This window comes from Giraffa tippelskirchi, chromosome 9 (assembly GCF_054371585.1).
Source record: "Giraffa tippelskirchi isolate mGirTip1 chromosome 9, T2T-mGirTip1v1.2.pri, whole genome shotgun sequence".
Lineage (NCBI taxonomy): Eukaryota > Metazoa > Chordata > Mammalia > Artiodactyla > Giraffidae > Giraffa > Giraffa tippelskirchi.
In genome coordinates this window covers 44,591,851-44,604,611 of record NC_137283.1, presented here as the reverse complement: position 1 = coordinate 44,604,611, position 12,761 = coordinate 44,591,851, and the positions used below count along the sequence as shown (strand labels likewise).

General features: G+C 44.8%; 1 protein-coding gene across 2 annotated transcripts in view; it reads left to right on the top strand.

Annotated features, from left to right (window-relative positions):
- CACNA2D3 (calcium voltage-gated channel auxiliary subunit alpha2delta 3) overlaps positions 1-12,761 on the top strand; it is an 871,068-nt gene that overhangs the window by 473,627 nt on the left and 384,680 nt on the right. The window lies entirely within an intron of this gene.

Here is a 12,761-nt window from a genome sequence, read left to right as displayed (position 1 = left end):
CAGTGCCGTTCCTTCCTCTTGTCAAAGCTTGTCTCTTCTCTCGTCAAATTCTTTTTTTTGATTTCCAAGTTAACATTTATTTATTTGATAAACCCATATGTTAGGGTGTCAGTGACAGATATCAATGTTTTTGGTGTCTTTTGAGTGCCTTAACCCAGAGGTTCTTTAAGCTGTTAGCCAGTTTGAATTCCCTATGGAGAGCTTTTAAACTATGGATCCTGTCACACACTTAAAGAATCAGAATTTCTGAGGATGTGGCCCAGGATTCCATGTTTTTAATAAGTACCTCAAGTAGACACCAGTCAGCAGATTGGTAGCTGGTGATCACTGTCTCAACTAAATGGTGAGGTCTGAGCAAGAAATAGAGGCTCCTCAGAGAGCGTGCTATCCTGCAGGTATCACAGAGGCCTGTCCTGGCCTTCATGTCAGTGGCATTACTCTGAGTGTTTCTGTAGGGGCATGAGACTGTTTAGACCAAGTCTTGTTTTGCTTCTTCAACTTTGTGTGTTTAATTTCTGGGAATTGAGCTAACCACACACATGGCAAAAAGAAACAAGACAAATGACAACTTGCACTCAACTGTATCCAGAAAGCACGCACGCTTGAGACACTGTGAGTTGTCATTCCTTGTTCTTTTAGTCATTCTTGGTCCTCCTGTGTCTTTGGTAACACAGTCGTCTCACCTCACCAGCACGACTCTGGTGCTTTAAGGTGCATGTGTTTTGTAGAATGTGGTCCCCAAATGGATAACATCTCCTTCCCTTGTTGCTCAACCTTAGAGACAGCCATCATTTCTGAAGCTGGAGGGAAAACTAGCTGTGCTGGGCTTGCTGAGAGTAGGTGGGCCTCTGGCCTGGTGCCTGCTTGAGGGATATCCAGGCATAAATATGGCTGAATGCAGCTCTCACAATAAGCACTGACTTGAGAGTTCAGTAGTTAAATAAGATGAAAATTCACTGTTGGAAAAGTGATTTTAAGTGAGATATTTCAGGTGATGATTTCCAGGGACAGGTAGAGGACAGAGTTAATTCCTGATAAATGTACATGATGCAGAGAAAGGGGCATAGTGTTTACACTTGCACCCCCACAGCACAGAACACATTGCTGAGCACGTGGCCACTGGCTAATAATGCACGGCCTTAAGGGGTGGCTGAGTGACTGAGGAGCCTGTGGGCACAACACTGGTAAACATGGTAGGGCTGCGGATGTGTTGTCATCAAGTAAGGTGTTCACAGGTGCCATGACATCTCACAGCATGTTGAAGGGTAGTTTACATTATTTGGGACCATCTTAAATAAAGGAATGAAGTAAATGGGCCTTTTAATAAGCAGCTCCATTAACAGCAAATGTATTAACACGTGAGATTTATATGCTGAATCACAAGAATCCCTCTTGCTTGGTGATATGTGATGGATAGCTGTAGCCCAGGGATACTGAAATTTAAACATCCTATCCTTACTTGCTGGGAGAGGCATAGCATAAAGGCTACAAAATTGTAACTCTTCTGACAAAACAGGAATTTCAACATATCTTTCAAAAAAAACAGTGTTGACTTCAGGCCAGGTGCTTTCTTGGATTAATTAGAACCAAGATCCTGCAAATTTCAGCCTTCCATGAAGCAGTTTGATCTACTTATGGAGTATTATCAAGCAGAGGCAGACTTTCTTTCTATAGCAAGAGGGCCTTTCTAATCTATGATTAGAAATTAATAGCAGGATCCCTCTCCTCCTGCTCCATTCTGGAGCATTCCATGACATTCATATGCATATGCATTCATCTTCTTGATGACTTCTCTGTGAAGTTGCAGTTAATAAATTTGTATAAAATGGCAATGTGACTTAGTACTGTGTTAAAGTGAGATGCTGCATCATGTTTAAGTGGTCATCTTTCTCTATTTTGAATGTTAGGTATTTAGTAGAGGGTTGTATTGTGCTGTTGTTTGCTATCTTCAAAATTATAGAAACAGAAAATGTTTCAGGAGAGAGTAAAATGATCTTAAAGCTGGAACCTGATTCCTATAACATAGTGATTCTTAAACTTTGGTGAAGATAAGAATCATCTGGAGGGCTTGTTCCAACACAGATTGCTCACCCCAGCTCCAGAGATTCTGATTCAGTTGGGCTGGTGGGGCCTGAGAACGTCCATTTCAAACAAGTTTGCAGGTGATGTGGATGGTGCTGGTGGGCAAACCGCACTGGGGAACTAGTGCTGTAGAAATAGCCCAAGAAATAGGGTTTGGTTACTCAGTGGGCTCTGCCACTTTTGGTTCCCTATGTTTACCTTTTGTTGTTGTTCAGTTAGTAAGTTGTGTCCAACTGTTTGTGACCCCATGGACCACAGCATGCCAGGGTCCTCTGTCCTCCTCGCTTTTTCCCAGAGTTTGCTCAAATTCATGTCCATTGAGTCAGTGATGTTACCCAGCCATCTCATCCCCTGTCGCCTCCTTCTCCTCCTGCCTTCAATCTTTCCCAGCATCACGGTCTTTTCCAATGAGTCGGCTCTTTGCAAAGGTGACCGAGGTATTGGAGTGTCAGCATCAGTCCTTCCACTGAGTACTCAGGGTTGATTTCCTTTAGGATTGATTGGTTCAATTTCCTTGCAGTCCAAGAGACTCTCAGAGGGTCTTCTCCATCCAGCACCATAATTCGAAAGCACCATTTCTCCAGCGCTCAGCTTTCTTTATGGTCCAGCTCTCATATCCATACATGACTACTGGAAATTGACTATCCAGACCTTTGTTGGCAAAGTGATGTCTCTGCTTTTTAATATACTGTCTAGATTTGTCATAGCTCTCTTCCAAGGAGCAAGCATCTTTTAATTTCATGGCTGCAGTCACCACTGCAGTAATTTTAGAGCCCAAGAAAAGAAAATCTGTTTATTGCTTTCACTTTTTCCCCTTTTATTTGCCATGAAGTTATAGGACTGGATGCCATGATCTTAGTTTTTTGAATGTTAAGTTTTAAGCCAGCCTTTTCACTCTCCTCTTTCACTCTCATCAAGAGGCTCTTTAGTTCCTCTTCACTTTTTGCCATTATAATGGTATCATCTTTGTATCTGAATTTGTTGCTATTTCTCCTGGCAATCTTTGTTACAGCTTGTGATTTATCCAGCCACAAGCATCTATTCCCTCAGTCAAATCCAGTGCACAGGTATGTGTTTCTTGGCTCATACTTGTTTTAAAAATTGTCAGTTACTGATTATCATTTCAAAATCTGGAGACAAAATAGTAATATTAATAATATTAAAGTTTTAGTTTCACAAAGATGTACACATGGTACTTCGGAGTCAACATTCTCATATGGCAAAAAATGACTGGAATTGAAGAACGGCTGCCCCCTTAGATGGCAAATGTCCGGTTCTTTTGGCCATGGTCTTCATCATGCTCCATTATCTCCTCTCACCTACTTCACTTGAATGCTTTACATACCCATAGGTGTAGAATTCTGGACCGCTGCTCTGGGTTAACACAGGCATGGTCTAGATCACCCAGCCTTTAGGTGTTTGTTCCTTTCTCTTAGGCCTGCCATCAACTTTCCTTTCTCTTCTGTAGCCAGATGCCGTCTTGTCTTTCCCTGAGTTTTACATGTCACACTCCCTCAGAACCATATAAGGGAAGTGTACAGCTTCAAATCCAACACTGTAGTCACCTCTGGGCCTGTTTTTCGTCTTCGTTGGTTTAAGTCCTTGAGGAGAGGTTCTGAATCTCTGACTAGTCCCATCACCATGCACTCTATCCTGTCCCTACTGAGAAGTATGGCATTGAATAGTCTCATGATTCCTGCCCACTGGTGTTTATGCCCTGTTTAGCTCCTCACCTAGGGTATGGGTGGGACCTGTGACTTGTTTCTAAACAATACAATGTGGTAAAGGTTAGAGGATCTTACAGATACAGTCAAGGTCTCAAGCCAGTTGATTTTTAGCTAATTAAGAGGAATATTGTCAGGAGTGAGCCTAACTTAATTGAAAACCCCTAAGAGAGAGACTGGACACTCCCTAAGGGCAGGAGACTCCCCTTGCTGATTTGATGAAGTAAGCAGCTGTTTGGTGGGGAAGGCAATGGCAACCCAGTCCAGTACTCTTGCCTGGAAAATCCCATGGATGGAGGAGCCTGGTAGGCTGCAGTCCATGGGGTCGTGAAGAGTCGGACACGACTGAGCAACTTCACTTTCACTTTTCACTTTCATGCATTGGAGAAGGAAATGGCAACCCACTCCAGTGTTCTTGCCTGGAGAATCCCAGGGACCGGGGAGCCTGGTGGGCTGTCGTCTATGGGGTTGCACAGAGTCAGACACGACTGAAGCGACTTAGCAGCAGCAGCAGCAGCTGTTTGGAGAATTCTGTGTGTCAAAGAACTGGGGGCAGTCTGCCTCTAGCCAACAGCCAGCAAAAATCTAGGCCCTCAGTGTTAGTCACAAGTAAATAAATCCTGTCAACAGTCTGGCTGAGTTTGGAGGCAGATTCTCCCCCATTGGAGCCTACAGATGAATGCCTGGATTGTAGCCTTGTGAAATGATGAACAGAAGATTCAGCTAAGCCATCCCCAGACTTCAGACCCACAGAAACTGTAATATTACCAATGTTTGCTATTTTAAGCCACTGCGTGTGTGGTCACTTATTATGCAGCAATAGAAAGCTATTTGAAGAAGCAAGGTGAAGGGAGAAAAGAAAGAGAATCATTTCATGGTAGCAATGCTATGAAACATCCCCGAGCTTAATGGTTTAAAATAGCAATCTATCATTCCTTTCAATTTTGTGGGTTAACTAGGTGGTGGTTCTGCTCCCCATGATGTCAGGTGGGGTCACTGAGGAAGTTGTGTTCATTTGTGAGCTTGGTGGGGCTGTCTTGGTTCTCCTCCCCAACGGCTTTCTCTCCATGCTATGTCTGACCCTCCAGGAGACTCTGTGAGTCTTCTCTCTTCAATATTGTAGCCTGGACTTGCTTACCATATGGCAGTCAGATTCCAAGAAAGAAAAGCAGAAGGAAGTGGGATGCACTTGTGCTTGTCATGTTTTAATGCTTCCTAACCAGGGCCTTGTGCAAGGCAACTGCTTAGTAAAACATTATAGAATGAATTGGAAGAAGGAAGGCATTAATGGTGATTTAGCTTTAAGTCTATGGAGGCAACATTATGATCGCCTATGCAATATGTCCCTTGCCAGTGTGTTATTTCTGGAAGCAGAAATGAGGAATTATTTATCCATTGATTGGATGCCATTTACTTTTAGCTAATATCCATTGGTTAGTGGCTTAATGGCAGCTTTACACACTTGGAATAAAATATGAACTCTTCAGTATGAAAGGGACTCATTCCAGGATCTGCTCAAGAAATAAACTGCCTACATTTCTACATTTAAATTAGAAAAATGGCTATGCCTGCCATCTATGTAGTTGCTCTTCCAAATGAACTTTAAAAAAAAAGAAAAAGGTCATGGAATTATTAGCCATTACCTTCCATGATGCATAAGACAGAGTGGACAGGTAAGAAAATGGTAAGTTAGTGATTTGAAAAAGAGGTTGGCAAACTGCGGCCAACTGCCTGCTTTGGGAGGTTCTTGAGTTAGGAATGATTTTCACATTTTTAAATGGGAAAAAAATAACTAAAGGAAAAGAATGTTTCATGATTTGTGAAAATTATATGACATGAACATTTTATTATCTGTAAACAAAGTATTGTTATAACAGTTATACCCATTTGATTACACATCATCTGTTACTGAAAAGTTGAATAGCTGTGGTGAGACCATCTGACCTGCAAAGTCTGAAATATTCATTATCTGGCCTTTTAAGAATATATTTTCCAACCCTTGATCTGAAAGAATCTTTGAGGAAATTTAGACCAGTGAGTATATGGTTGAGAGTCATTGCGATGCCTTTAGAAACTTACACATTGGCTGAATTCAACAGAAGATGATAATGGTGAGTTCTTCCTGCCTTTCCATTGCTTTTGATCTACTCAAATAAATAGATGAACCATGTGATAGGAGAGTTGATGGCAAATACTTCTCTCTGGGCTGTAGGTATCTCTCACCCAAATGTGATGCAACCTTTTCTTTTCTGTCATGAGCTGTTTCTGTCCTTCCTGACTTCTCCTTCAGTGCTGCCCAGGGCTGGGGCACAGTACACCATAATCCGGTGGTTCACAAGGAGAGCCAGTGGCGGGTACACAGCCTGGGACTGCACCTAGAGCCCAGAATGTCAGATCTTCATAAATGTGACGTGTAACTGCCCCTCAAACCCCATTTTGGTGGTGACATGGCACATGGCAGAGTGCCATCTTTTGGGTCACTGAAGCAACAAAGGAAACACCCTAGAGAGAATCAGATTCCCCTTTTACCAAGACCCAGGAAACTAGAGACTCCCTGAATCCAAATAAAATGGAATCCATGGAATCCCTGACACTGTGGGATCAGAATGCACCCACTCTGGTTTCACACCTCTTATTTTGCTCTGTGTTATTCTTCAGGGAGAAAGATTTGGCTGCAACTGTCACCTAACAGACCATGTCTTAACTCCCTTCTGCTGTAGGTAAACTGTGAAACCCTGCCTGGGTGTGCAATGCAGTGTTGGGTGTCACCATGCTGTCTGTCTTTCATGTGAGTCTGTGATGAGAAACACAGGTTGCTCAACTTACTTCCTCTTCCCCGGTCTCCATCAATAAGAGAATGTTTTAAACCAATTTCCTGTACTTAAGTATATAAAACAAAATGAATTCTTATTGAATGCTCTCAGGTACCATTCTGAATACTTCTTGTGTACTTAATTCTCACAGAAACCCCCTAAGGTAGGTAGTGTTACTATCCCGTTTTCAAAACTGGGGGAAACCGAGACAGCAAGAGGCTACATAATTGACTCAGGATTCCATAACCAATATGATGGAGCCGAAATGACAACCCAGCAGTTGAACACTCAGGCTGAGCCCTTAACCAGGATGCACACAACTTGAAGGCAAAAGTACAACAAAATGCCCTCATGTCAAAGAAAGAATTGTCCTCTCTGAGGACTCTGTCATCAGGGCAATGGGTTTGTTTCCTTGGCCTTCCCATCCCCAACTGTGGGAGAATCTGCACAGTGTCAGACCTTTGGGGACCTCAGAGCCCACTGGGGCCTCAGGCAGAAAGTAAGTGCAGGGCCAGTTGTGCAGCCTCAGAAGAGGCTGTCTGGTTGTATGACCTAAATGATTTTCTTCTTCTGAAAGCACAGAGCAACCTCAAATGTGAATGCTACTTCAGTTACGAGTATCATGTGTTTTATTTTTTACCAGAACAAAAGTGGAGGTGGTAGCTATGAGGCCCCTTCAGAGACAGCCAGGACTCAGGGTCCTTCGAGGATGCCCGCTGGGGCTACAAGGAGGTACAGGCACAAGCAGCTTTTGGTTTGAGGGTGAAGGGAGGCCCATGATCATAAAATGATTTGGGGACCTGTCTTTGGAACACTTTTGAAAACTGTTGGAAATACATATTCTTTGAGCTGGTGTCTGTCACAAGGAACTCTTGGGAGTTTTGCCCCAGACCTCCCTCCCTTGGCATAATTAGGGAGCTAACGCCTCAACCAGATGGGTCCTAGTGGCCTTGGAGGAGCTGAAGGATTTAGCTCTGCCTCAGTACCTCTGGGGTGGTTTTGGAAAGCTCAGGAATCCCTCTCTCCTCTTTGGGGTACGGGGTGGAGGCAGATGCCAGTCTGGAGAACAGAATTCCTGAGCTCAGTGAGGAGTGAGGGCTTGTCCTTTTAAGAATGCGAGCCCTGAAATAATCTTAAGTGACTTGGAAGGAAGGTTTTGTTCTTTCTTTTTTCCTAAACTGCTTTGTTCCCTTTGACTTTCAAATGATTTTACAAAGTCCCTCCCATCTATTTTTGCCTTCCTTTGAGCCCATTAAGAGGAGCAGCAATTTTCCTGAAACCACAGGCAACTGGGAAAGAAGTTAGAGGAGGGGTCTCGACAGTTTCCTCCCACCTCACCTGCACTCTGGCTCTGTCATTCCTTATCCCATAGAACCAGCTTAAGGTGGGGGCTTAGGGTGGCAAGGGGCTGTTCAAAGGGGAAGTAACAGGGAGTAGCCATATTGGGAGGGGGCAGCAGTTCATTTTTATTGAAGACCTTCTGTGTCCCAGGCCATTGGACCAGAGCCCAGAAGTATGGGGCTGACATGATAGCTCCAAGGAGATCTCAGAGAGCAAATAACAGATTACAGACGAAAAGTGAGAAGACCAATAATTAGACATATTGTGAAGAGACAAACAAGGGCCAGAGACAAGAGTAATGGGGTGGCCAAGGGAACCGTCTTCAAGCAGAGTGCATGTAGGGAAAGCAGCTGGGTGGGAAAGGGTAGAGTGGCCAAGGGAACCGTCTTCAAGCAGAGTGCATGTAGGGAAAGCAGCTGGGTGGGAAAGGGTAGAGGAACAGTATTTTCAAAGGCCCTGAGGAGGAGAAGGGGTGTGTGTGTGTGTGTGTGTGTGTATGTGGAGCTGGGTAAAGAGCAGCTGGCTGGAGCCTGGTGAGCCAGAACTGTGTCATAGGTGGTGGGGTACTGGTAGGACAAGTCAGGGCCAGCTCCTGTGGCCTGCGATTGGCACATTAGGAGTGGAATTGTGCTGCAAGGCTAGTGGGGAGTTGTTGCAGGCTCGTGAGTGGAGGGGAGACATGCTCTGGGTGTCCTCAGAGTCTTCCTCTGGCTACTGTACGGGAGTCAGTCTATGAGGCGTGGACAGGGGCTGGGCATGCACTTTGGGTACTGGCTCTCTTCACCATAAATAACGTGAGTGGATGTCCATGAAGGTAGTCAACTTTTTAAAATTCCTGTGAAAGTTCCCAGCTGCTCCTGTTCTTACTGCTTTCTCACTTCAGGGCTCAGTTGCATGGTTACATTTCTCTGTTCCCTCCCTCCCTCCCTGACTAAAGTCACATTTGGTCTGAACGTTGCGGGTGAGTTTGTGTCATTGCTGTATCTTCTCAAGGATGATCAATCCTACAGCTAGCTGTCTTGGGAAAATAGCAGGAACATTCGTTTCTCGTGGTCAGTCAGTGGTATGACAGGGAAAGACATTTCTAGTCACCGTGGTGAGAGCTCATGCAGGCCCTCCTCACTGCTGAAGGGAGAGTTGAAACGGTTCACTGTCTCCCAGTTTATTTTTAATTACTTCTGCTGGTACTAGACATCCTGTGATTCCGGCAAGAAGGACATGATGAGACAAGTTAGAAACAAAGTCTAGTGATGCATGCCTGCTGCCAGCCATTGCAAAAGCTCTTCTTGTCAGGGACTCAGAACAGCTGTGTGGGTACCTCCCCGCTGCTACCAGTGCTGTTTCTCTGTGTGGGCTCGGGGTGGGCTCCTTGGCCTCCACCCAGACACCACTGTCTTCAGAAGGCAGGTGGGCAGTCAGTGCACATTCCCAAGTAACCCCCACACCCTCCTGAAAATGGTTGTCCTGTAGCTACTCTTTAGGGAGTCCATCTCTGCTCCCCATGGTGAATGCATAGTTGAACATTTCAGTTGGTTTTGTCATTTAATTCTTAGCTCTGCTCTATGGGTAGACACACTTTATTACCACACTCATGTCATAGGTGAGGGATCTCAGGCTCAGAGGGGTTAAGTCACTGGCCCCAGAGCCCACCACTCTGAAGCTGGGGATCTTGATCGTCATCTACATCAAATTGTTCACAGATGTACTTGAAAACTGAGGGTTGAGTGGTTGGGGGAACTTTAAAAATGTTTCCTTGGTTCCATTCTCTGTAGGCCCAACTCTAGAATTGGCATTTTGATAGGTGGCTCATAGACCCGCCTCTGCTCTGAGAAGGTGGGCCCACTGAGAAATGCCACTTACCTGGTTTGTGTGCCCAGTGGATCAGGCAGGGTCCAATCAGGAATATAAATCCACCATTTATTTTAGCAAAGAGCATTTAACATTAAGAATTAGTAAGCAGAAAGGGCAAACAGTTTAGGGTATCATGGAAGTCACAACTCCCCTTTGGCTGGTGGGGGAGGAGAGGAGTGGGAAGGGGAAGAGAAGGTCATTGTTAAAACTTAGAAACTTGGAAGAAAGGACTCAGAAGGCTGGGACCAGGCCTCTGAGGAGGACACACTGGCTTGGAGATACTTGGGTCCTGGGGAAGCCTTGGCCAGGTTGAGCTCATCTTGCCTGTTCATCAGCTCACCTGTGAGCTGTTACCCCCTTTCCTTCATTTCCTTTATAGGCTGAGCCAGGGAGGGCGCTTAGCAACATCAAGAAGAGATGCTCTGGTGTGCTGGGATTAGGGGTGATGCGGCATGGTGACCAGCATGCTTCTCCACCCCTGTTGCTCTCATACATGCATATAAATTACAGTCAAACGACATTTCTTCTTAATCCTCAGGTAGATTGGTTTCACTGGAAGTAGGTATTCCAGAGCCTGTTGTCTACACAGCAGCCAGACACTTTGGAAACTGGAGGCTGATTGTGCCAGTGAAGCTTCAAATGTCTACTTGCTCCCCACTCTTTGCCAAGTTTAAGCCAAAGTGCCAGTAGAGTCCCTCAAGGCCTGATTTGGTGGGTTCCCGTTCATTCTGACGGAGAAGGCAATGGCACCCCACTCCAGTACTCTTGCCTGGAAAATCCCATGGACCGAGGAGCCTGGTAGGCTGCAGTCCATGGGGTTGTGAAGAGTCAGATGCGACTGAGCGACTTCACTTTCACTTTTCACTTACATACATTGGAGAAGGAAATGGCAACCCACTCCAGTATTCTTGCCTGGAGAATCCCAGGGACGGGGAAGCCTGGTGGGCTGCCGTCTATGGGGTCGCACAGAGTCGGACACGACTGAAGCGACTTAGCAGCAGCAGCAGCAGTACATTCTGACCTCAGCTCCACTCTGTTTCCTCACACAGCCCACTGCTCTCAGCCTTTGGATGTCTGCAATTCCCGTGCCCTCAGCCTGGGGAACTCTGCCCCCCAGATTTCCACATTGTCTCACTCCTCACTTTCATGATGTCCTTGCCTAGACATACCTTTTCAATGAGAGCCACCCTGACTACTTGATTTAAAGTTATCCATGGCCCTAAACTCCAGCAGTCTTAGTTACTGCTTTCCTTTCAGTGATAGGTTTTTCATCTTATATTATATTAGTAAACATCACAAGGAAATGAAGTAACTGTGGTAATTGTTCCATGCATCAGAAGCAGAACTTGATCCCAACAACCCAACAGGAAGAATCCTCAATCCCAAACCTGAACCTGAGCCTTGCACTTCCTGGTACTTTTTGCTTGTTTTATGTTGATAGGTCTTTATCCCAGAGGAGCCCTTTGCATTTTTAGCTATTGATACAAAGAAATCACCTTTATGCCTTAGAAATGAAACTCCTTCTTCCAGTAGATTCTTTGAAATCCAATATTCTCCATTGGCTGACTCTTGCATTACCCCTTCAAACATCTGGGGATAAAACCTGAGATTCCCAATGCCAAATGATTTTGGCCATTGACCTGTTATCCTTCCTACTATTGTTGTTTTAGTCACTAAGTCATGTCCAACTCTTTGCGACCCCATGGACCATAGCCCACCAGATTCATCTGTCCATGGGATTTCCCAGGGAAGAATACTTCAGTGGGTTGCCATTTCCTTCTCCAGGGCATCTTCCCAACCCAGGGATTGAACCCATGTCTCCTGCATTGGCAAGCGGATTGTTTACCACTGAGCCACCAGGGAAGCCCATCTGTCCGACTACCTTAATCATTTCTATAAAAAGTACAATGGGAGGAGATTTATAGGACTTAGTGAATATGTCCCATCACTACAGCCCTGTACTTCAGAACCTTCTCTTGGCTCAGAGCCTCTGTAGGATCCTTTCTGCTCCCTCCCAAGGTCTTCACATTAAAAGATTTGGTCCTGTCTTCTTCACTCCTTGGAGATTCTCATCTACAAAACAGAACAGCTGATGATGGTGACTGATGTGGGAGACTTATATGAACTGCATGTTAACTGTCTAGCAGGAAGTCTGCTGCCTGATGCGCCTTATTAGAAAGCCAAGAGGCCTAAGTGGAAATTGCACTGGAATGCCAACAGAACTGGAGATGTAGAGGGAAGAATAGCTACGTGGCTTCACAGCCTCCTGGGGCCACATCAAGCCCTGGAATGGTGCGTTCTGATTTGAAGAGGGTTAACCTGGTTAGGGGCGGAGATCTGGAGCTGTTTGGGTCAGAGCCTGAATTTTTGGCACTTTCAATCCTTGGTTCTGTGAATCTGATCCTCAGAACTCATGGCTTTTAAGATTTGAATTACTTTAATTTTGCTTTCACATGATTTGTTTCTATGCCTCAATGGGACAGAGACAAGAAGTGATGGTTTTAGAATTTTGAAGGAGACTTTTCCTGTTTATACTTCAAACGGAAGGATGTCGATATGAGCCAAAGAGATACTGAAATATGTTTTTCCCCCCACAGAATAATTGTCTCAACCTTCCTGAAAGTACTGATCTTTTCCCTTCCTCTGACTTGGAAATGGCCTGTTATGCACTCTTCTCATTAAAAACAATGACAAAAAATAGACTTAAAAGGGGAACTGGCCCTTCAAAAACAAATCCAGTGAAAGTAATCTTGATTTAGGAATGAACATTTGGCCCCCTGACATCAGGAGAAAGAGGTGGAACTCTCTAAGCTTCTAGTTTATAAAATAACCTTGTAGCTGTTGTAGCTTGTTGTAGCTCTTTCCCAGTTTTTCCCAAGAACCATTAGAACAGGCATGTGCCAATACCGTATGGTCCATGGAGTGGAATGTGACAAACTTCTCCAGGAAG